This window comes from Lampetra planeri, chromosome 2, assembly GCF_965212315.1.
Source record: "Lampetra planeri chromosome 2, kcLamPlan1.2.h2, whole genome shotgun sequence".
Taxonomy (NCBI): domain Eukaryota; kingdom Metazoa; phylum Chordata; class Hyperoartia; order Petromyzontiformes; family Petromyzontidae; genus Lampetra; species Lampetra planeri.
In genome coordinates, this window is record NC_136108.1 from 16,978,510 (window position 1) to 17,002,824 (window position 24,315).

The 24,315-nt window shown below is 50.1% G+C and overlaps 1 pseudogene across 1 annotated transcript; it reads right to left on the bottom strand.

Annotated features, from left to right (window-relative positions):
* Positions 1-122: 122 nt before the first annotated feature.
* Positions 123-23,952, bottom strand: LOC144729141 (diamine oxidase [copper-containing]-like; annotated as a pseudogene). The gene is made up of 4 exons (XR_013587636.1): positions 17,006-23,952; positions 16,169-16,454; positions 5,544-5,682; positions 123-3,514 (listed from the first exon to the last, which is right to left on the bottom strand). The product of XR_013587636.1 is annotated as a diamine oxidase [copper-containing]-like (transcript).
* Between the last annotated feature and the right edge of the window lie 363 nt (positions 23,953-24,315).

Here is a 24,315-nt window from a genome sequence, read left to right on the forward strand (position 1 = left end):
CCACACCCCGCCGCCCCCACACTCACCATGCCCCCTCCCCCCATCCCCCCATCCCGCCGCGACTATATAATTACTCGTCACAGCCACCTCTGAGACACACTTAAGCTGTGTGCTTTCGCTAAGTTGTCCCCACCTGAAGAAGGACGCTGGTGCTGCGCCGGAAACGTCGTGATTTAATTTATTTTAATTTTTTACCTACTTGACTTTACCGAAAATAAAAATTAACCCGTAAAAACAAAGTCTTTCACTATAAATCCTTTATATGCGTGGCGGCTAGAGTCCTCTCGTCCTCTGGCTTGAGATCGCTGCCACCTATGGGTCAGATGATTGTCTGGCAGCATTAAGCAATTGGTAATTAAAAATTTAAAAAAAATTCCCTAAACAGTGTAAAATTTTGGAAATTATTTTTCATGAAAATTAATTGTCAAGCACAACGAGTCTGTGTGCAAAATGTCAGCTCGATTGGATCACGGGAAGTGGGTTAAAAAACGACCGAAAGATTTGCACGGTCCTAAGCAAGCAAGCAAGCACGCAAGCAAGCAAGCAAGTGAACTTAATATAAAGGATTTAAAAACAAAGAGTATGAATCCTTGCAGTCACGAAAACTTCAAATCTAGAATTATCCTGCCTCAGTAAAGCGACCCCCAGCTCCCAAACCCTGCCCCGACTACCCCAGGACCTCCCAACTAAAAATTGAGCCAAAGGCAGCCACTTCTATGGGCATTCCGTATTCTCCATGGTCAGCCTATGGCAATCTGTTTCTCAATGTTAGCCATTGGGCCTTCTCTATGTCTCCACGTTAGCCTATGGGCATTCCCATGAGTTTTTCTCTCAGATATGGAGCCAGCCTGGAGCGGCTAAGCTACCAGAACTGCGGCGGAGCTGGAGAACTGCCAAACCCAATTCCGAGTGAAAGGATACACAGGTTAGTGGGTGCTACACATTGTTAATCTTTATTCGTGTCCGAAACTATACAGAGGGCGACAAAACATGGTGTGATAAAGTACATTTCACCACTATTGTAACTACGATATGCGCATGTGTTCAGTTTTACATAGCGTAGCCGTATGCAAAATGCATCGCCCAATCTCTGAAGAATCACAGATAACTGAGATGCAACCGGACAGTGGTCCGGTGTCAACAATTTCCCAATATCGGCAGTCAGCCCAAATAACGAGCGTTTATAATGTGGGAGGAAACCGAAGCACCCCAAAAAATGCCCAGAGGGGGGCAATACTCTATTTCCATACAGATGGAAACAGATGTCGATTAGTCCACTTGCTGTACTGTATTCACCTGGAAAGCCAGTGTATGGCACCTCGACGCCCACTAGAAGGGATTTTCACAACATTTGTTCGATCCACCAACCCTCGCTTCCAGTGATGGACTTCAGGCCACATACAGAGCCACCACCCTACATCTAATCACCCTTTACCTAACATAACCGTTTTCAAGAATACAGAAGATGAGAAGATAGCTTTCTGCTCCTAAACATTATGGTTGAGATATACATTTACTGTATTTGTTCCACTTCCTGTCAGAAAATAGTTTTAGTAATACAATTTTTTATTTCCCATGGTTTATAGGCTGCATGATGGGCAGCAGAGGACAATGCCAAAGGATCCATTGTTGCACTGTACTTCTGTGGTCCCACACCTTCACCATCTGGTACTGACCAGCGTGATAAAGTATATAACCACGACGACTCGCAATGTGAGCAGGCCCTCTTTCAGCAGCAAAATTGAAAAGGGCTGTTCATGTACTGTACAGTATATAGTGTTATACACAAATATAAATGAAATGGAGCTCTTAAAGTTTCTCGAGATAATGTGACAGGCCACCAAGAAGAGGAGCGATTGGTTAGTATCCATGAAAATTTCTCAAGTTGGAGGTGAGCTGAAGGGGAAGCTTGCCAACTTAATTTCAAACTTGGGGATACAGCAATGTCGATGTGCTATTAATATTCAACATTAACATTTACACGTCTAGATATGTGTGCGATTTGTCAGTATCAGCATGGGACTTGAAAGCTTCCATAGAGAAAATTAATATCTTGATAATGCCTATTCAATCGCTTTGATCCAGCGATTAATGACATTGTTAAAAGGCAACGTTGCTGCCCCTGTTACTCCGTGACAAGGTGCAACAAAAAGAAAAGTTTCACTCTGGCAACACTCAACAATGTTTAATCAGCTTTCAAAATGTGCAGATGTTATAGGGATAATGTGCTCTGATTGGCTGGATGGAGTCATGTGGTCATCATGGAGATATTCAAACATGACTAAAATTTAGAATTATGATGGCGAGATGCTTGATAATACAATTTATTAATCTTTATGAAGTTAAATAAATTAAAAAGCACCTCAAATATTTCGCGAATATATTTGTTTATTTTTGCTTAATTACTTTTCTAACATGCCTAGTTGTGTTTTTCACTGGTAGTGTTGCCTCCTTGTCCATCGATCAAACCCAGACATAGTTCTGTCAGCTTAGGTTTACCAAAATGGAGCATTACACTGTAATCAAGTTCAGCATAATACCACCAGATCTAGGGACAAACAATGTCTTTCAACCTGAACACAGATTCCAATTCCTGATCTGTCTCGGTCAAACCTGGACAGGTGGCAAACCTCTTCATAGGCCAAGCAGGCCAGGCACCTTACCTTGCCTGCATCCCTTGCTAGGCTCCCTGGGCTGGAGCACCATTAATGGAATCTCAACACACTGAGATTATTGACTGGTGATTCGAAATACAAATGCTATGCCAAAAAATAAAGAGGTTTTCAGTGATTGTGCAACGTCTGTGGAATGGAACGAAGTTATGTGCAGAATTGTATTCATTTTTGCTTAATACCCACATATACACAAGGTGTCAGAGAGTATCTGTACAAAAGAACTGGCTTTACAATCCACAGTAATTAATTTAATTGGGAACAATCTACATCCAAACACTACCGAACATGTCCTAACATGTTTGAAAACAAATGACTACGGTACATTATTTTGTCTGTATATGTCTCTTGCACGTGGGTAATTTCCATTCTCATTTCATCCAGGCTCTGGTTAATATTTGCGCCCACTGCACAGAGACTTTTCGATGAACCTGCATACTATTTCATATTTTTTTTTTCACCATATATTATTCATAACGTGTTGAATAAATGCAAGAATACAATTGATTTAACATGACATCACAGCTATCTCAACAGTACTGTGTGCGGTTCACTTACACAGGAGTGCGTGTGCCGTTGTAAGCTAGTGGCTGAATGTCGGGCAGGCACACGCTGGGCTCAGTGGGGCTCTGCTCCGTCCACCAGGACACGACAGGCTTTCCAGAGCTGTGGGACCCAGGTCGCAGGATCACGACGTCCCGCGAGGCCACCGATGGGTCCTCGTCGTAGAAGTTAAACGGCCGGAAGAAGAAGCCCACGCCATTGCAGGCGGTGGCCGTGTTGGGGACGTCCTCCGAGTGGGGGATGTGCACGAAGCCCACCGTTACCCAGGCCACCAGGTCCTGCCCAGCAGCACGACCACAGGCGATGGCGTTAGCACTTGTGAAGCCTCGATTGTTCTTACATCAAGGAAAGCGAATATGAACCAGCCAGGTGGCTCAGCGGTAGTGCATACGGCTCAATGGGAAGATTGCTTATTGAAATCGTGGTTGGCGGTCGACTCAGTCCATTATCCCTCTTGGGTGGGCTAAAATAAGGACCACTTTATGGGGAAGTCGGCAGGGGTTGTCCCATGGATACAATCGCCCCTGTCAAATAAATGTGTATTTTTCACTACTGGCTCAAAGTTTTAAACGGGAGATAAACACTACCTCAGTGTTCATTTGAGTAAGAAATCACCTTGACAAATCACGTTGACTTATTACATGAACAAAACATTTTGATGTTGCAGTTGAAATCTGCTTGCCTTATTAAGAATGTTTTCTTTAAGAAAATATCTCTCCCCACATCTCAACTCCTTGCTACAAGTTAGTGCATCATCAGTGCAGTTTTTGAACTACCCTTCTGGTGCAATGCAGGAAAGTAGCATGGCCAAGAGTTTATTTTCTTTTTCTCATTAACAAAGTTTCATCCCCATGTATAAAGTGCATTTTTGGCATTCTATATGAATATAGTCTCCTTTATATAACAACACTTTTTCACATAAAATGAACAGTGAATGCATTTTTCAGTGAGCTAATTCAAAAATATCCAAGAACACGAAACACGTGTTGACATATTTGTAAGCCACCTCATTCACGATCTTAATTTTGGAGCTTTCGTGACTGCAGGAATTATTCTTTGTTTCTTTCGGTTAAGTCACGTCTAAAGATAAAATAATAAATTAAAATAATAGTATATTACGACGTTTCGATTGCAACACAAGCAATCATCATCAGGCATAAAAGAAATAGCAACAAAAATCTAACTAGAAAACTATAGACAGACATACAAGCAGACAGACATCACAACGGCACACAGAGAGAGGACACATATCGGCACAAAGAGAGGGGTCGTTTCTGTGACGGTCCCTTAAATATAGAGAGGGGGGGGCGGGGACGGAGAGAGGGAGGGGGCAGAGAAAATTAGCATATCAATGAGTGTACGGCAACGTACTGCTGCTGCAAGTAAGATGACGACGTGGCACGGGCACGCAAGCTTGAAAATTAGGAGAAAGGCACACGAAAATTAAATAACCTAGCAAAATATCGAAATGTGATGTAATACAACACAGCGAGTTGGTTAACACACAATTAACGCATAGCCTGGTTGATTACGTATTTCAAAGATTGCTAAGTTAGAATTTTAAGTGTGAAAATTCCAAAGGGAGGACACAGGCAGAGAGAACACATAGCCAGAGAAAGAAAAGGATAAGCTTAAAACTTCCCCGTAGAAGTGGTTCAATCTTAAAGATAAAAAACTTCCCCGTAGAAGTGGTTCAATCTTAAAGATTGAACCACTTCTACGGGGAAGTTTTAAGCTTATCCTTTTCTCTCTCTGGCTATGTGTTCTCTCTGCCTGTGTCCTCCCTTTGGAATTTTCACACTTAAAATTCTAACTTAGCAATCTTTGAAATACGTAATCAACCAGGCTATGCGTTAATTGTGTGTTAACCGACTCTCTGTGTTGTATTACATCACATTTCGATATTTTGCTAGGTTATTTAATTTTCGTGTGCCTTTCTCCTAATTTTCAAGCTTGCGTGCCCGTGCCACGTCGTCATCTTACTTGCAGCAGCAGTACGTTGCCGTACACTCATTGATATGCTAATTTTCTCTGCCCCCTCCCTCTCTCCGTCCCCGCCCCCCCCTCTCTATATTTAAGGGACCGTCACAGAAACGACCCCTCTCTTTGTGCCGATATGTGTCCTCTCTCTGTGTGCCGTTGTGATGTCTGTCTGCTTGTATGTCTGTCTATAGTTTTCTAGTTAGATTTTTGTTGCTATTTCTTTTATGCCTGATGATGATTGCTTGTGTTGCAATCGAAACGTCGTAATATACTATTATTTTAATTTATTATTTTATCTTTAGACGTGACTTAACCGAAAGAAACAAAGAACTCATTCACGATGTTTTCATCGTCTTTAAGGAAATCCTGGAAATAGACCGCTGGGTCCCAAGGGTCGTTCTGCTGATAGATGCTGGAGCTGTGTCGCTCAGTCTCTTTGAGTTTCGTCACTGCCACCTGGTACCTTGGGTAGAAGGGAGACATTAAATGGTTATGTGGAATTCATCACCATCACGATCCATGGCCAGATAGCCCATTTAGTTATTCGTTTCCACTTTTCTCTGTCTTGTACCAATATGCTCAGTTCACATCTTTTTGGCACTCATGTCTTATGTCGTTGTGAGGGTCGCTAGCCCCCGAGATCCCTCCCTCGATAATGCTAACGGCCGGGCTAGCATCATCAATCGCCCCCCCGCTGCTAGGTTCCTCACCCGTGGCGTGGGAACCATCGCCCGAGGATTCCCCTCCCCCGCGGGTCCGCGTAGCCGGCATGGCTAATTACCGAGTAGTATTCTGCCCCTCCCTACTACGATACCTCCCTGTCCTAATCGCGCGCCTGCAACCCACACGGAGCGAACGTACGCACGCCCACACACACACACCGCTCCGCGCACTCCAACTCTACTCGCGTTATGATCGCGCACCTGTATCGCACACGGGGTGGTCGCACGCACACACACGCAGCTCCCCACGCGACACACTGCTCAACAAGATCACGCGAGACCACGCTTCGCTATTAATGATTTATTATATGCTACCTGCGAATTGATGTTGACTCAGTGAGTCGACGAGGCTGGCCTATTCCACCCAAACCTGTACCTATTCCCTATTTATCGGCTTACGCTACCCTACTTCACCTCCCCACTCACTGTTTGGTGCCCGCGGTGGTTCGCTGCTCCCGGTGCTAACAGCGCACCTCGACACGTCGCACGGACGTCCGGGTCGCTGGCTGGAGCTGCTGCGGGTCCGCTGGCCTGGAGAGAACCCTCCGATTTCCCCTTTGCGCTTCCCATTTATCCTGATTCCCGGACCCCTACCCCTTCCCAAGCACCGTGCGCCTTCGCTATGCTAATTAATCCTTTGTCCGCGCGGCGTGAACTCCAAACAATGGCACGCGCCCCCCTCGCCCGGGCCAGGCAGCTCCGCGGTGCCTTTGTTCCGCTAATCAATGAGCGACCTGCACGGCGCAAATTCCAATCAATCCTTTTCTCACGCAGGCCCCCATCATCGAGGTTCATGCGGCGGTGTCCATCACAAAGGCCCGTCGTGGGAAGCTGTGCATGGCTCCTCGCGCGCCTCCCCTCTCCCAATTATTTATACTAATAGCCTTATCCTTTAACTCCCCTAACAATGGTGCCTGCGCGCTCAAGCGTAATTATCCCAACCCTCCATGACTATGCGCAACAGCTCCTGCGGTCCCGCTATTCGTGCTGTCCCGTCCCTCCCCTGCTTGCCCCGTCGACCCGTGGGGGTGTGTGTGGGGGGAAAATGCACCTCAACCGCGGTGGCCGAATGCCCCATGCCGCGACCACACCATATTACGGCTGGTCGCAGCGCCGCGGCGCAACGTAGCACGGGGGAGGTCGTCCAATTCCCTGATCGCCGGAAACCGTGAGAGTTAACCCCGGTAAGGGTTTCTCGGATAAAAACCGGTCGGCCAGGTGACCTCCCCTCGGAGCTCTATGGGGGGGGGGGGGAATGCGTGCGGGTGTGTTCGTGTGAGGTGAGGTGAGGGGGACGCGGGGTTGGCTCCGTTGCTTGGTGGTGGCGAAGTCGGGGGTTTGGGCGCCTGCAGAACGGCTTCGTGGCGGCGGCATCACATAGCCCCCCGAGGTGCCAGTCCTCGTCCCGGGTTGACTGGAGCACCTCGCTTGGGCCGCGCCCACGAGGAAACGTTGCGGGGTCCGGGGGATCCGTCCGGACCTGGTGGCTGGCCTCGGGGCGGGTGGTTCCGTCCTCTGTAGCTCCTGCGGCGGTCTCCTCCTCCACTCCAGCGGCTCTCCCCGTCCTCCGGCACCTGTGGGCTGGGGCACAAACTCAGCAGCGGAAGGGTTTAGTGGCCGTCGTCCGCGTCTTCTCCGGACTGGATCGGGGCGTCTCGGGGGCCCGGCGGGGCCCATGTAGTGTGCGAGGCTCCCCAACACGAGGGGTGCGGGTACTCCGGGATTTCGGGGCCTTCGGGTGACGGGGTCCTCTCTCGCCGGGGCCGCTTTCCACGGTTTTAAGCGGCGGACGTTGACCACCGTCTCTCGATCCCTCTCCCCGCCATAGATTAGTACCGTCCAGGGGGATATCTGCCGCACCACGGTCCAGGGTCCCCGCCAGTAGGTCGTCAGTTTCCCCACCTGCCCGGCCCCGACGCGAGGGGTGTGTAGCCACACCTTAGCACCTGTCAGGAATAAGGGGGGTTCCATGCGGGGTCGGGTGCCCTGTTCCTGCCGCCGATGCGCGGCTTCCCCTTGCGGGTATGCTCGGCCTCGGGCTTCTCGCAGGGTCTCCAACAGGTGTTCCACGGGGCGGCTTCCCTCCTCCGGCTGGGGGGAAGGGACGCCGAATAGCAGATCTGCGGGTAAACGAGACTCACGGCCGAACATCATTAAAAACGGGGTTTGTCCCGTCGACGTGTGTACGGTGGTGGCGTAGGCGAAAAGGGCGTAGGGGAGGTGTTCGTCCCAATCCCGTTGATTTGCGGCCGCCATACGTTTGAGTTTCCCCGCTAGGGTCTGATTCATGCGCTCCACCATACCGTTCGCTTGGGGGTGGTACGCTGTGGTTCGGTCCTTCTGGATTCCGAACTCTCGGCACAGTGCCTGGAACAACTCGGCCTCGAACTCGCTACCCTGGTCGGTGAGGACTCGTTCTGGGATCCCGTGCTTAAGTACGTAGTGTTCCACGAATGCCCGGGCCACCACCAAGGCCGTTTTATCAGGGATGGCCACTGCCACGGGGTAGCGGGTGAAATACTCTACTGCGACAAGGATATATCGGTTGCCTCGATGGGATCGCGGGAATGGCCCCTGTAGGTCAATCCCGACCAGCTGATTCGTGCGGCTGACGCGGAACGGCCTTAGGGGTACCTGGTATCGTGCCGGTTTCGGCCCGCACTGCTGACAGGCGCGGCAGCCCTGTACCCAGGCCGCCACGTCTTGTGCCAATTTGGGCCAGAGATACTGGCGACGCAGGGTCTCTCGAGTGCGTCGTTCCCCATCGTGGCCCCCGAGTGGGTGGTCATGCACCAGCCGAAGCAGCTGGGGTCGCACCTGGGCAGGAACACAGATGCACCCCGGCTGGCCGGCCTCGGTTAACTCCCGTACCACTCCGTTCTGCACACACAACCGGGCATACAAACCGCTCCAGGGTCCTGGTAGGGCGCTCTTTTCCTCCCGCAGTGCCGCCTCCACTGCCGCCAGATCCGGATCTCGCTGCTGGGTCTGTCTCAGCTGCTCGTCGTTCAGGCCCGGGAAGGTGCAGCCGACGTCCTCCTGGATCCGTCCGATCGGGTCCCGAGCCGCGGGTCCCGCGCTTGCCGTGCGGTCGACGGGATCATCGGTGCCACCTGCGAGGGTCTCTGTGGCGCACACTGCACTCTCTCTCGCTGGGGGGGGGGTCAGTGGCCGCGGCCGCTCGGGGGTCCGTTGCCTGCCGGCAGCGTCCCCCCGTGAAGCACGGGCAGGCCTCCTCCGCCCTTGTCTCGGTGTCCACCGTGGGTCGCCTCGACAAGGCGTCCGCGTTTGCATGCGTCCGGCCAGCCCGATACTCGATTTGCAGGTTGTACTCCTGCAACTGCGCCAACCACCGGGCCATCTGCCCCCGCGGCTCCTTGAATGTAAGAAGGAACTGCAGAGCATAATGGTCAGTGCGTACGCGACATTTCCTGCCGTACAAATACGGCCGGAACTGCTTACATGCGAAAATCACGGCGTACAACTCTTGGCGGGTCACGCAATAGTTCAGCTCGGCCCCACTCAAGGTACGGCTGGCGTACGCGATGACTCGTTCCGTCCCATCCTGTACCTGTGACAACACCGCGCCCAGCCCGCTGCTGCAGGCGTCGGTGTCCAAAATAAAATCGGTGGTAAAATCGGGGAAAGCGAGGGTGGGGGCGTGGGTGAGGTGGTCTTTGAGAGTGGTGAAGGCCGTCTGGCAGGCCCCCGTCCACTGGTAGGGGTGCTTAGGGGAGGTGAGTTGGGTGAGGGGGCGTGCAATCTCGCTGAATCCCTTTACAAATCGGCGATAATAGGTGGCGAGCCCCAAAAATGATCTGATCTCCGTCAGATTCCTTGGCCGTGGCCACTCCACTACGGCGCGTACCTTCTCCGGATCGGTGTGCACACCTGCCTCGCTGACGCGATGCCCGAGGTACCCCACCTCGCGTTGTGCGATGTAACACTTACGTGGCTTGAGCTTGAGATGAGCCGCTCGCAGTCGCTGGAACACCTCTCGAAGCCTGGACCAATGCTCAGACAAAGATCTACTGAACACTATCACATCGTCCAAGTAAATCAGGCACTGTTCCCATTGCAAGCCCCGCATCACCAACTCCATCAGCCGCTGGAACGTCGCGGGCGCATTGGTGAGTCCGAACGGGAGTACTCGAAACTCGAATAGCCCCATCGGGGTGGTGAATGCGGTTTTCGGCCGATCCTCCTCCGCCATCTCCACCTGCCAGTACCCGGACGCGAGATCGAGGGTGGAAAAATATCGCGCTCCAGCGAGGCTGTCGAAGGTGTCGTCGATGCGGGGTATGGGGAAGGCATCGCCGAGCGTGACTGCATTTAGTTTACGGTAATCGACGCAGAACCGGGTTGACCCATCCTTTTTCGTCACTAGTACCACTGGGGCTGACCAGGGGCTCGCCGAGGGCTGAATTATGTTATCGCGAAGCATGTCCCCAACTGCCTCTTTGATTTGGGCGCGTTCGGGTGCGCCCACTCGGTACGCAGGGAGTTTGATGGGTCGGGCTGCACCGGTGTCAATTTGGTGCTTAACAAGATCGGTCCGACCCACGTCCGAGTCGTGTTCACTGAATACGTCGGCATACTCCCGCAGTAACTCGCGCAGCCGATCGGCCTCTCCCTTAGGTAAATCCGCCCATGGTACATGTAACGCGTCGAGCAGGGGAACGACCTCGGCTCGGGGAGTCGGGCCGACTCGCCAGGCCAGGTCCTGGTCACCCTCAGGACGCCCGGGGTCCTCAGCCCAGAGTGCGAACACCGAGTCGTTAGAGTGGCGTGCGTGCAGGGGGTGTACGGTGGCTATCGGGGTGCGCCGCCGCAGTGTCGCTGGGGTACTGTGGGGGTTAAACATCCGCATAAACAATCGGTCCCCATCTGCGTTTACCAACGTGGCGGATCCCACGACCCCATACCGTTTTGCCAACTCCGGGTGAGGAGTTAGCATTACCTCTCCTGATGGTCGGAGCGCGGGGTCGGTGGGGGATGTTGCCACCGGCACCAGCATCTCGGTGAGCGGGCCGATGGTGACTGCCGTCGCCAGGATAGCGGCCACAGGTGCGAAGCGGGGGCGCGTTGGTTCTCGTCCCAGGAACGGTATCCGCTCGCCGTTGCTCTCCATGGTGGCGCATCGCTGGCGGGGTTGCACGTTGAGTCCCAGCCGTTCTAAGAGGTCGGTACCTGCGATACACTCGTGACACAACGCACTCGACACGTAGAACTCCTGGGTGCACACCTGACTGCCTATGCGGACCTCTAGGGTGGCTCTCCCCAGCAGCCCCATTCCGGCTCCGCTCGCCGTGTGCAGCGCGCGGTCCGGGGCCTGCAGGTGACGCACGTCGACCCCGATCGCGCTGCAGTGCGCTGCGCTCACGAGCGAGGCCACCGCCCCCGTGTCCAGCAGAATTCGGGTACGCACTCCGTTTACCTCCCCTTCCACCAGCGACGTGGCCCCCGTGATCCCCGCCACCAGCTCCCGCAGCCAGTCGTCAGGAGTCACCGTTTCCGTTGGCATTGTTGCTGGAACCTGTGTGGAGATCACTCGCTCGCCATTATTCTCACAGCTTGTTTGTGTCGGGGCTACGTCGATTTGACCCCCCGGTGGTCCCCTCTCTAGGGGGGCCTTAGTGTTTGACCTTAGCTCTTGTCTAGCTCGGGCGACCTGCGGACAGTCCCTCCTGAGATGCCCTCGCCGATCGCACACATAACACGCCCGGGGAGGGGTGGCGGCTCCGTAGTGGGCTCTCTGCCCACTCCCTCCTCCCCCAGTGCGCTGCTGCTCATACTCTGCTTCTAGTCGGGCTATCCTTCCAGTTAGCCCTCCTACCGTGGAGTCTAGGTCCCCCATTTCGGATCGGATGGTCTCAACGGAGGTTTGCAGTTTGGTCATATTCTCACCTACGTGGGTTACCCTCTCACCTACATGGGTTATCTTACCGTCCATTTGGTCTACCCGGCCAGCAATATCTCCCATGCCGGTCTGTAACCCGGCTACCCACCCTGGGGTGGTCTCGCTGGGTCTCTGGGGCTCCCTTGCCCGTCCCCTTACTGCGATGGCGATCTCTTCCTCCTCGTCGGAGAGTAGGCTCGCCACGGCGCACTCTCGTCCCCTCCCTCGAGGCTGCGCGCGCTCACCTGAGAGTTTCTCGCATTTTCGCGCGCGCTCGACGAGGGTGTTAAAGGAGAGGCGTGCACCGTCTACATTTGGCTGCCACCACGGGGTGTGTGCCAAATATCGTTGGATTTTACCGGCGGCGAGGCCCTCAATTATTTTGGCCTCGTACTCTGGGTACGCGAGCTGGGTCAACATGCGTACATCCTCGGTGTAATCTCGCAGATCCTCGCCGGGTTGACGACGGCGTGCCTCTAAGGCCGCCTGCGCATCCTCCTCGTCATAGGCGCCGAAGCGCCGTTCGAGTTCGCACATTAATTTTTCCCACTGATTTTGTGCGCTTGCGGGCAAAGCTTCCACAAAGTCAGCAGCCCGCCCATCTAAATGTAACTCTAACTGCTGCAACGCCTCCTCATCTGACCACCCATTAACTTTTTTAGCCCCTCTGATGCTGCGGGCAAACGATTTCCATGATGGAATTCCTTTGCCCGTAAATGTGCATTTGATTTTAATCTGGGTTGGGGGGCCTCTTTCCCTTGGGGGTGCGGGGGATCGTCCCGCTTCTGACACCAATATGTGAGGGTCGCTAGCCCCCGAGATCCCTCCCTCGATAATGCTAACGGCCGGGCTAGCATCATCAATCGCCCCCCCGCTGCTAGGTTCCTCACCCGTGGCGTGGGAACCATCGCCCGAGGATTCCCCTCCCCCGCGGGTCCGCGTAGCCGGCATGGCTAATTACCGAGTAGTATTCTGCCCCTCCCTACTACGATACCTCCCTGTCCTAATCGCGCGCCTGCAACCCACACGGAGCGAACGTACGCACGCCCACACACACACACCGCTCCGCGCACTCCAACTCTACTCGCGTTATGATCGCGCACCTGTATCGCACACGGGGTGGTCGCACGCACACACACGCAGCTCCCCACGCGACACACTGCTCAACAAGATCACGCGAGACCACGCTTCGCTATTAATGATTTATTATATGCTACCTGCGAATTGATGTTGACTCAGTGAGTCGACGAGGCTGGCCTATTCCACCCAAACCTGTACCTATTCCCTATTTATCGGCTTACGCTACCCTACTTCACCTCCCCACTCACTGTTTGGTGCCCGCGGTGGTTCGCTGCTCCCGGTGCTAACAGCGCACCTCGACACGTCGCACGGACGTCCGGGTCGCTGGCTGGAGCTGCTGCGGGTCCGCTGGCCTGGAGAGAACCCTCCGATTTCCCCTTTGCGCTTCCCATTTATCCTGATTCCCGGACCCCTACCCCTTCCCAAGCACCGTGCGCCTTCGCTATGCTAATTAATCCTTTGTCCGCGCGGCGTGAACTCCAAACAATGGCACGCGCCCCCCTCGCCCGGGCCAGGCAGCTCCGCGGTGCCTTTGTTCCGCTAATCAATGAGCGACCTGCACGGCGCAAATTCCAATCAATCCTTTTCTCACGCAGGCCCCCATCATCGAGGTTCATGCGGCGGTGTCCATCACAAAGGCCCGTCGTGGGAAGCTGTGCATGGCTCCTCGCGCGCCTCCCCTCTCCCAATTATTTATACTAATAGCCTTATCCTTTAACTCCCCTAACAATGGTGCCTGCGCGCTCAAGCGTAATTATCCCAACCCTCCATGACTATGCGCAACAGCTCCTGCGGTCCCGCTATTCGTGCTGTCCCGTCCCTCCCCTGCTTGCCCCGTCGACCCGTGGGGGTGTGTGTGGGGGGAAAATGCACCTCAACCGCGGTGGCCGAATGCCCCATGCCGCGACCACACCATATTACGGCTGGTCGCAGCGCCGCGGCGCAACGTAGCACGGGGGAGGTCGTCCAATTCCCTGATCGCCGGAAACCGTGAGAGTTAACCCCGGTAAGGGTTTCTCGGATAAAAACCGGTCGGCCAGGTGACCTCCCCTCGGAGCTCTATGGGGGGGGGGGGAATGCGTGCGGGTGTGTTCGTGTGAGGTGAGGTGAGGGGGACGCGGGGTTGGCTCCGTTGCTTGGTGGTGGCGAAGTCGGGGGTTTGGGCGCCTGCAGAACGGCTTCGTGGCGGCGGCATCACATCGTCGTCAAGCCATTCTCTGTGAGGCCTTCCTCTATTTCTAGTTCCTTTCCATCTTTCCAAACAACACACTTTTAATGTCCCTATTGTTGATTATACATATGTGTTCAAATAGTGCCAGTTTTTTTGGAATTAGAACTTATAATATACATCAAGCTGATAAATGTTGGTGTTATACAGTGTATGTATAATTTAACAATGTTTGAATAACACACAAATGAGATTAAATGAAATATTTATCTTATGTAGATGTATATAGTGCCTTATTCCAAGATGTTTTACAGCAATTATATAATTGTAAATTATATTATAGTGGTTGAGATAAACAGTAGTATCATTCAGAGTGGTGGTGTAGTTATGATATGTTTTGATCGTCTTCATCCCCCCTTACCCCCCCTTACCCCCCCCCCCCCAAACGTTCCACTTTTGCCACTTACATTATGACAGAAATAATCCATTCAGAAATCTCACAGATCATTGCATCCTTGTGTCAAAGAACGACAGTTTTCAAATGACTTATGAAAAATCGTTCCAGTGGCCTCTTTATCCCTTTGCACAGTATATGCCGTAGTTTCCCATACACTCTGTGATGATATTTTCAACTGATGGTGAAATTGATATTTTAATTCTCAGGGCTGGAAGTTACTTAAAGAAGAAGTGCAAAATAAAATTTAAATGTTTTTGTTGTTGTTGTGCAGTCATTGGTTAATTGTCTAAGACCAATGTCTCATGACACTTGCATACTAGGTTTAATCACAGGTTAATCACTGCTTAGATTTGGATTCAAGATCTGTTGTGTCAACATTCTGACCTTTGAGCCATCTGACCACCCCTTAGTTTCGAATTGTTTAGTTGTATATCAATTATTAACTACTACATCCAACATTTTATTTATTTATTAAAAGTGATAATTCTACCAACAATAATGACTTAATCAAGATTTTGCAGAGTTGTGTCTCAGTGGTTTAGTGCACTGCAATCTAAACTCAGCGAGCTAAATCTGATTTCCGGCCATGGCAAACATCCATAGCGAGTGATATCCGATTGGGTGCTGGGCACCTCTTACTAACCCACACTGACCAGTATGGTGAAGTATGGTCCATTAACTCATATGCTTAACATGGAATGGGGAAGCCATCATCCAGCAGTGGACTTGCAAACTTCTGTACGTTATTTTTAATTATGAAATCGAAATGGTCATTTTAATGAAATGTATTATTGTAAATATAAAACATAAAGACATCTTCCACCTATATGTACAGTAGCTATTTATTTGCAGGTTATATGCCATGCTTAATTGATAAAATCATCAATTATGTTCCATATATATTACTATAGTTGATTTACAAAGGCAATAAAAATAATTTCTGGAGTTAATTGTAACATCAGAGCTTCCATTGTGGAATGATCCTGAAAATGTCAATTTTCCTTCATTTTCTGTAACTTATAGACTTCAAAAGGTGTTATATTTTTAGTAACTTGTATTTAACTCTCGTGTTTGCGGTTCAGACAAGTAGAATGTTTTGTATTTATAATCTGGTATGATTTGATGTCTTGAGTAGTCATTGGTGGTTGCCTGATTGAAAACTATAAACTATTTTAATTTTACCAGGTGAGGCCCACTGAGCAATATAGCTGTTTTTCAGAAGCGACCTGGCCACAAATTATAACTTATTGCAGTGGGCTTATCATGTGGAAATGTATATCAGCCAAATACTCTTAAACACGTTTCTAAATGTAGAGGGGAAAAACTGGAGTACCCGGAGAAAAATCCAAGTGACCACGTGGAGATTGCGCAAACTCTAAATATACAGGCGTCAGGGTCGAGCTGGAACCCACGCACTCCATACCAGGCAATGTAATTCACATCTCGCCACTTTGGCGCCTGAATTGGGCTGTGACTATCAGCTCACTACAAAACAATAAGCTATTTTATTATGTAGGGATGCAGTTTCCCATTATTCAACCCACCATCTCGGTGAATTCCAGCCAAACATTCGTGAGGTCCCTAAATCTGCATGGGAAATCCCAGCAGATAAAACACAGATACCTGCTCCAAGTGGCAGCTTTCTCCTCTTCGTAATCCTCTGGCAACAGGGGGTTTCCGTGGCTCGTGAGCTGCACGCGATAACCACGCTGGGCGCCCCACTTGTTTCTGGCGTTCTCGTTCATGAACACCAGGTATGGAAGTCTGACGTCGAACTTGAAGGCTGCCTCCAACTCTGTCTTCTTGAGGTCGTGCTTCACGCGGGGCATGACCTTAGCGTGCTCTGGGCTCCAAATGACGGTCGTGTTTTCGAGCTGCAGGCTCACAGTCTTAAAGCTGTTGCTTGTGCCTGTGGACAATAAAAACATCGTGAAATGCAAATATTTAGAAACCACATTCACTTGAACAAAATAAAGCAATGCATGAACAAAACAATATTTCGTAAGCTTGTCATAATGAGTTATATAGTTGTTCATGGAGTACAAAACAGACACAGGAGACTTCTACTTCACAGGTGGAGAGAGAGAGAGGGAGGGGGCTTTTACGGAATGCGAGCTCACAGCCTGAAAGATGCAGGGGCAGAAATAAACTGGTCGGCCAGAAAACTGGGTGTAAATGAAATCTATCCGGTCTGGAACGCTGCTTTCTCGGGGGATTTTGTTATCACGCAAAGACCTTCCAGTATAATACCGGGCGTGATGTTACATTTACTTGTGAGTGTAAATAAATGACACAGCATTACTGTGTCGTGTATCATCGATCAAGTGTTCATCATTGTTTTCTTTCATGTATTTAAAGTTCTGACAGCAGTATCTAAGTCACATTCTAACACAACACATACTGCTCCAATAGTTGACAATATTGTTTAATAGAACTATTGTATATATAAAAGACACTTACCGGCTATATCCATATCCAGTTTGTAGTTGAACATATGAGTGTGAAGATTGCCTTGCCTAGGACGTGTTCAGATATTCTGTTGCCATACTTGAGGCCTTCACCGAAAAAGAATGTGGTGAACCTTTGCCTCGACGACTCCATTCTGGTAGAATATGTAGTCCATCACATAATCATAGTTGTATAAATTATGGATGCTCCTTATCACAAGTACATAGTTGACCAAGCCACCATAGAAGGTGAATCCAAGATGGTAATCTCTGTCAAAGTGTCGACGTAATGGCACACCAGAGTTGTACTCGAAAATGCAGATGGAGTTCGAGTATTTCAGCGGCTTCTCCGAGTCCACAAAGTGGTACGTGTCCAGGTACGTGGCAGTGTGCGGGCAGTCGATCCCCTTCACAAGCTCAAAATTGTTGGCACCAAAGTGCCAACCTGAGTCAATGGCTTTTTCTTGCGTGCCGGTGGGAGTGTTTCCAGAATAGTAAGAGATTGCATCTTGGAGACCCATCTCATAGACAATTCTCTCACCATTGTACTTGATGTCAAATATCTGAAGCCCCATGTAAGAGATTCTGAAAGCGAACGTCCAGGGCATATACTGCACAAAGTTCCCGTCAACTCGGTAGCGGTGGCCCTCAGGCTCATACTGCCGCGGTCCCGTCTGAGACGTGTCTGCTCTGAAAGCTCCGCGACGATCATATCCTGAATTTATAACAGTGCCGGTTAGCTTGACCTTATCAATGAGTCCATTGTCATACTGGCTAATGAGTTCTTCCAGACTATTAAAATACTGCCCGTTGTAAAACACTTTCTCCACTGCCCACTCTTCTACGTTTGAGCTTTCATGGTTAACCAAAACTTCAAAGTTTAATGGCTGCAAAAAATACCCTTCCATAAGTCTGAATAATAAGACCCAAGACCTCCTATCTCCAGACTTAAGCCCTCTCAATGGTATGTCACCTGCATTAATGCACTTTTTAGTACAGTTTGTATACCAATAACCATAACTTTCTTTGAGGATGTGGTTAACTTTTTCAAAAACTCTAGGCATAAATTCTCCATGTAATGCCTTATATTCCGGGATTGTCGTTGGCCGAGAGCTAAAATTAATAACGCGTTTCCTCGTTGATGGATTGTGTGGCCGGTACCAGGTTGGATTCGGAAGCGGGCCTATCAGATATTCTGCGACCGACGGTTGAACGTTGGCTCCGCGGAAAACCACTGCTTTAGCAACTCGAGTAGGCTTGGCTTTTCCATGGTCCAAGTAATGCAAAGCTTCCTTTTTGTCTGGGTTGTAGAGCTCTATCATGTAGATGTAGTTGCTGTTCACGGTAGCTTCTGAGGCAACAATATTGAGCTCCTTATGGCTCACCAGGAAGTCCTTGACGGTTGTTAATTCTGTTGGCGTTAGGTCGGAAAATATCTCTATTGCCTTATAATCCAGTTTAATGCCATTTAGAACAAATTTATTGGGGCACTTCTTGGGAAAGTTTGCATTTACATGGTGGTGAATCAAAACTGATGCCAGAATAATGCTCACGATGATAAATAAAAGAGCAACGTATGTCCATACCCTAGAAACGGTTTTATTTTTATTCATTGTTCCTTGTTATGCAGGTGACGTTTCACTTGTTTAGATATCTGTAATTAAAGAACAAATTTATTAAAATTGTACGACAATCATTTATTTACAACAGACGTATATTGCAAGCACAAAGACGAGTTCCATTTTGAGGACATTTTAGGGTGTATAAAAGTTAAACATATAGTCCACTTGCACTGCATTACATACTCATGCGTTACATCACAGGACCGTGAGAAATGGCAACGATTTGCAGAGAGGTATTCATCCAGTGGTGAAATAATGATGGCTGATGAAGATGATGAAGTTACATTCATCTGCCAGCAATCCGCACGTCAAGTCAACGTGAAAGAGTAGAGTTCACTCTCGCGGAGGTCCTTCTGCCAGTAGAGGCGTGACACCTTCACCATTGTCAACGCATTTCTGTCTATATATCAATATTGACTAATCCATTTTAAAATGTAATACAGTTAAATATGACCACCTTTTTTCCTCTTCATGCGCGATTGTAATATTTTTGTCATTAATGTATTCAATAGCATTTTAGCATGGTTGGATACGTACGGTGCAGACGAAATTCAACAAACACGCACACATTCAAATTTTTCAAACACGAATTTGTATTCTAACGATGTGGTGTTGTATATATAGAAAGAAACACCAAGCAGAACCCATATATAGATTTAAGCACAGTGCAGATTTAAATGTACAGCTAAATAAGTATTATTGTCTCGGCCTCGCTGTGCGCTGCGTTGCACCGCTAGCTGAGTAGTTAACCTCGCGTCCAATAAACCCTCAGAGCCAGGGTGAACATCCGACTCCAAACGTAATTTATTGAATTGAACGAGGTAAAACTGGTAAAAAAAACAGCACAGATACGGCATCTGTTAATACCCGGAAACACCAACACAATGAATGAACACCACAGCATCATAACATTGTCTTAGATAACATGTTTCTAAACAATAGATCCTGGATAGACCAGGCACCTACATTACCACTGAATAGCTATACAAGAGCATAAGCTGCTGTGTTACATAAAGGCACATCGTGTATTTATCACACTGCACCCCAAATGTACAGTATTACACATAACACTAAATTGTGGATGAGATATTTCATCATCCTTGCTCGCAGGATCGCAATATAGTTACTTGGGTATAAGTATGACTCGACTTATTCGATTACAAGTAACATTCACAATAAGGCAAGTTGCAGGCTTCGTTGTTAACTAGGCCTCGTATTTTTCATAACAATGTAACAGCATTATAAAGGCATTTACAGCATTATAACGGTCATTCTAACATTATAACAGCATTCCCAGTATTATAAGAACATAAACGAACTTACAGACAATGCTTCTTAAAGTCCCACAATGGACAATAACAGCTGGCTTCACTGGGACGCGATTTGTGCCGCCATCTTTAATTCTGTGTAATGGCTGCCTCCAGCCTCGTGGTTGAAACTGTCAAATCGTAACTTCCTGGTCACGTGACCAAACTCAGCATCAAAAACTGGAAATTCCTGTGTACATACGCCCCCCCCCCCCATCTCCCGTGAGGCAAAACCCCTGCCGTGAGGCAGAACACTCCCCGTCTGGTATCTAGGAGATACCACCATTTATTTCCTATCTCATAAACAAATGTATAACAACTTCAATGGGTCAACTTTTTGTCCATATCTTTGCGAGAGAGAAGTAGTACTGTCTCGACTATGGGCTTGACGAAAGTTATTGCGACACCTTGCTTCGCAATCATAACCTCGACCTTTCAAACCTTTCCATCGGCACTGGGAATCGACTTGAGGATGCGGCCAATTGGCCACTCATTCCGTTTAGCTTGGTTGTCCTTCAGTAAGACGAGGTCACCTTCTTGGATGTCTGGTCTGTTCGACTGCCACTTGCTGCGCACTTGGAGTGTCGCAAGGTACTCGTTTTTCCAGCGATGCCAGAACGTGTTGGCGAAGCTCTGCACTTGTCTCCATTGACATCTGTAGAGGTCTGCAGTGCTGACCTCCTCGGTGGGTGCTGTGAGCACGTCTGTCTTCTGGATAAGAAGTGTAGCAGGAGTCAAGATGAATGGTGACTCCGGGTCGGTTGAGACGGGGATCAGGGGTCTTGAATTAATTATGGCTGAGACATCGGCCATGAGAGTGGTCAAGACCTCGTGTGAGAGCCGTGTGGACCCGACATCACACAGCATGGAGTCGAGAATGCGTCGAGCAATCCCGATCATGCGTTCCCAGGCTCCACCCATATGCGAAGAGTGAGGAGGATTGAAGATCCATGTGCAGCCTTGGTCACTAAGGTATTTCTGGATAGAATCATCTTCGACATTCTCCGTATTGATCTTAAGCTCTTTACATGATCCAATGAAATTGGTTCCAGAATCAGAACGGAGTTGCTTGGCTGGCCCTCTGATGGCGAAGAATCTCCGGAGTGCATTTATAAAGCTTGCAGAGTCCATGGGCTCGATGACTTCGATGTGCACCGCTCGTGTACTCATACAGGTGAACAGCACTGCCCAACGTTTGCTGTTCGCGAGCCCTCCTCTGGTGCGGCGGGAGATGACTGTCTATGGTCCGAAAACGTCGATCCCTACAGAGGTGAAGGGAGGTTCTACACTGAGTCGATCGGCTGGGAGGTCTGCCATTTTCTGTTCTTCCTGTTTTCCACGTAGTTTGCGACACCTGATACACTTGTGCATTGTGCTGGTGATGCACCTCTTTGCTCCAACGATCCACAACCCTGCAGATCGGATTGCTCCTTCTGTGAAGTGCCGACCTTGGTGCTTGACCTTCTCGTGGTAGTGAAATAGAGTTCACGACTCTTGGACGCCGGAGTTGGAGGCACACGGGTTTATTCACACAGCACGGTTGTGGCATACAACACTAGAGGGGGTGTCGGCCCCCTCACCCGGCTAGCTGGGGATACACGCGCTAGCTACTTCCTAGCCTGCCTCCTAGTCCTCCTCTAACGGGCTAGGGGAGGCTATCTGGCCCGACACTGGTAAGTCGGGCCCGGTACCCTGAGTCCCAGACCAGCGCTGACAAGAGCACCGGCTCTGGATCTCGGGACCACGCCGCTGGCTCGGTCCTGTTCGGCCCTGATAAGGACGGCGAACCAGGGGAGTCCAGGGCTCTAGCTAAGACGTCTTCAGTCTTCACTGGTTAGCTTAACAAGAACCCCGAGCCCTCCGCTACATCCCCGGAGGATCATAACTCCGAATCAGCCCCCCCGGGGTACCTGGCGCGGACGTCGTAGAGAGCACCTCCCCGTGCACTCACGTAGCCCCGCCCACTGTGTTTGTTTGCCATAAGCTGCCATGCATAACGGGCACTCTCTCTAACACCCCTACAGTAGTAACGCACAAGTAAATTTGCGATGTGGCTCTGGCTTGGGATTATGAGGGGGTTTCGTTCATTTTCATCAAATTTTGCATTCCCTAGCCGACCACCTATCCTGAGCAAGCCGTCTTTGGCAATCCTGGGGTTTAACTTCCTGAGGGTGCTGACCCTAGGAAGGTTAATGGCATTGATCTCACTTGCATAAGCTGCTCGTTGCACACAGTGGAATATTGATTTCCTTGCTATGGAAAGCTCATCTTCAGTGCGTGGCACTGTGCAGTGATGCCATCCATTGCAGCTACCAGTGGTGCCTCTTATCGGGCGATGAAAACAGTCTGCAATATGTGTTAGATGTGCTATCGCTCGCACGAGCGTCGTCCATTTCAAGAAATGTTCAAAATAGTGGGGACTCAGTGGACTTCTTGGTCGCACATTTGTTACGAAAGTTGTCACGTGAGGACGAATCTCCTTATCTGACTCGGGTTCTACGAGTCCATACGTCTCTTTGTTAGTACATGGGCCACCGTCACGTCGTAAGAGGAACGTTGGACCCGTCAGCCAGATGGTTTGCTTCAGCAGAGATGCAGGGACGGACCTAGTTGCGAGATCTGCTGGATTCTGGTCAGTTGGTACGTAATTCCATTGCTCCGGCGGCGTCGATCTCCTGATGCGTTCCACCCGGTTGCTGATGTAGGTGTAGAACCTTCTGGTTTGGTTGTTTATATAGCCTAGTACTACCTTACTGTCTGTGTAGAACTTGACCGCGTACAGTTTAATGTTCAATTCGTCTAAGATCAGTTCCACCACTTCTGTAGCTAGAACAGCTCCACACAGCTCGAGCCTTGGGATGGTATGTTCCGGTTGTGGGGCCTTGCCGTGGAACTCCTTCCAGGATTCCCACTCGGACGACAGCTCCGGGTCTAGGAACGGAGAGGCCACGGTCGCAGCAACCACTGCCACGACCACCAGCAGAGCGACGAGCAGCAGCTTCATCTTTGTCTTCTTCCTGTCAGTCATGACTGGCTTGGAGAAACGTGGAGGAACAAAATCCAGTGAAAACGGTGGATGTACAAGCGAAGTTGTGTTGATCGTGGTGGTTTCTTTGTAAGTCTGCACGGTACAGCCTTGACTTCTCTCTTCGAGTTTCTCTTTCAGTGTGAAGTGGTTGGGGCACGGTTTGAAGAGTGACGTGTGTCCATTCGTGAGCACACTCGTTCTGAATGTGCTAATGTGGTCTGGTTTGTGTGTTCCATCGAGACAAACATCACCTACGATGACCCATCCTAGGTCGAGTCTCTGGGCATAGGGAGCGTCGTGAGGTCCGTTGCGTTGATCATGAACCTTGTGGACTCTCAGCATGTCCCTGCCAAGCAGAAGTAAAATCTGTGCCGCGTGATCCAATGGCGGGATGAACTCTGCTATGGGTTTCAGGTGTGGGTGGTGACGTGCGACTTCGGGCGTGGGAATCTCACTAATGTCGTCCGGTATCTCATTGCACTCTGTCACCGTAGGAAGGGCTAGCTTCATAGTGCTATCCATGGTTTCCACCATGAGGCTGCTCGCTCTTCTTCCCGCTGTCTCTATCAGTCCTGAGCATGTTCTGAGCGTGTAAGGAAAGGAATTCCCACATACGCTTAGCTGACCTTGCCAAAGACTTGTTGCTCTGGTCGCCCATTATGGCATACATCCTTACTGCCCTTTCAGGATGTCCTTTGGGATACACTCGGACGAGGCATTTCTTTGAGCAAGATCTTCCTTTGAAGCCTTACCCACAGACTTCTGTGCATTTAGTTGTGATTGACTAAGTGAGTGCGGCGGTCTCACCTTGCTCCTCGCCGTGCTCTGGTTTGGGATCGGAAGCCTTAGTGCCACTAGGTTTGGAGTAAAATGTGTGCAGAGCAGTTGCGTGTTTGTCACTGCCACATTCCTCGCCCTTGATATCTGTGTAAAGGGGAGCCGACACAAGATTGCAGGGGTCTCGTCCTTTATTCCTTTTCTTCTATCCACACCTGTCCCCAGCCGTCCCAATATCGTTCCCGCCAAAGGCCCCCCCCTTCCCGCCCGTTCTCTCCTTATATCTCCTCGATCACCCCTCCCACTAACCCACCTATTGGTGGGAATCCTTCCCCTGACACCCCTACATCAACGCCCCCCCCGGAGAAAAAATAACCGTCCTCGGTTCTGCCTCCCCCATGGACCATTTAAGTCTCCCCATGCCTCCCACCACTGACAGTGACGACAGCCCTTACCCCCCCCCACAACCATACAATGCAATATAACACAACGAAATCAATTGCGCGGCCTGCCCATGTCTCCAGCCAGCATCCCGTAACAGCCCGGACATCCACAGGCAGCAGATGACCGTGGCGGCCCCCTCCTTCGG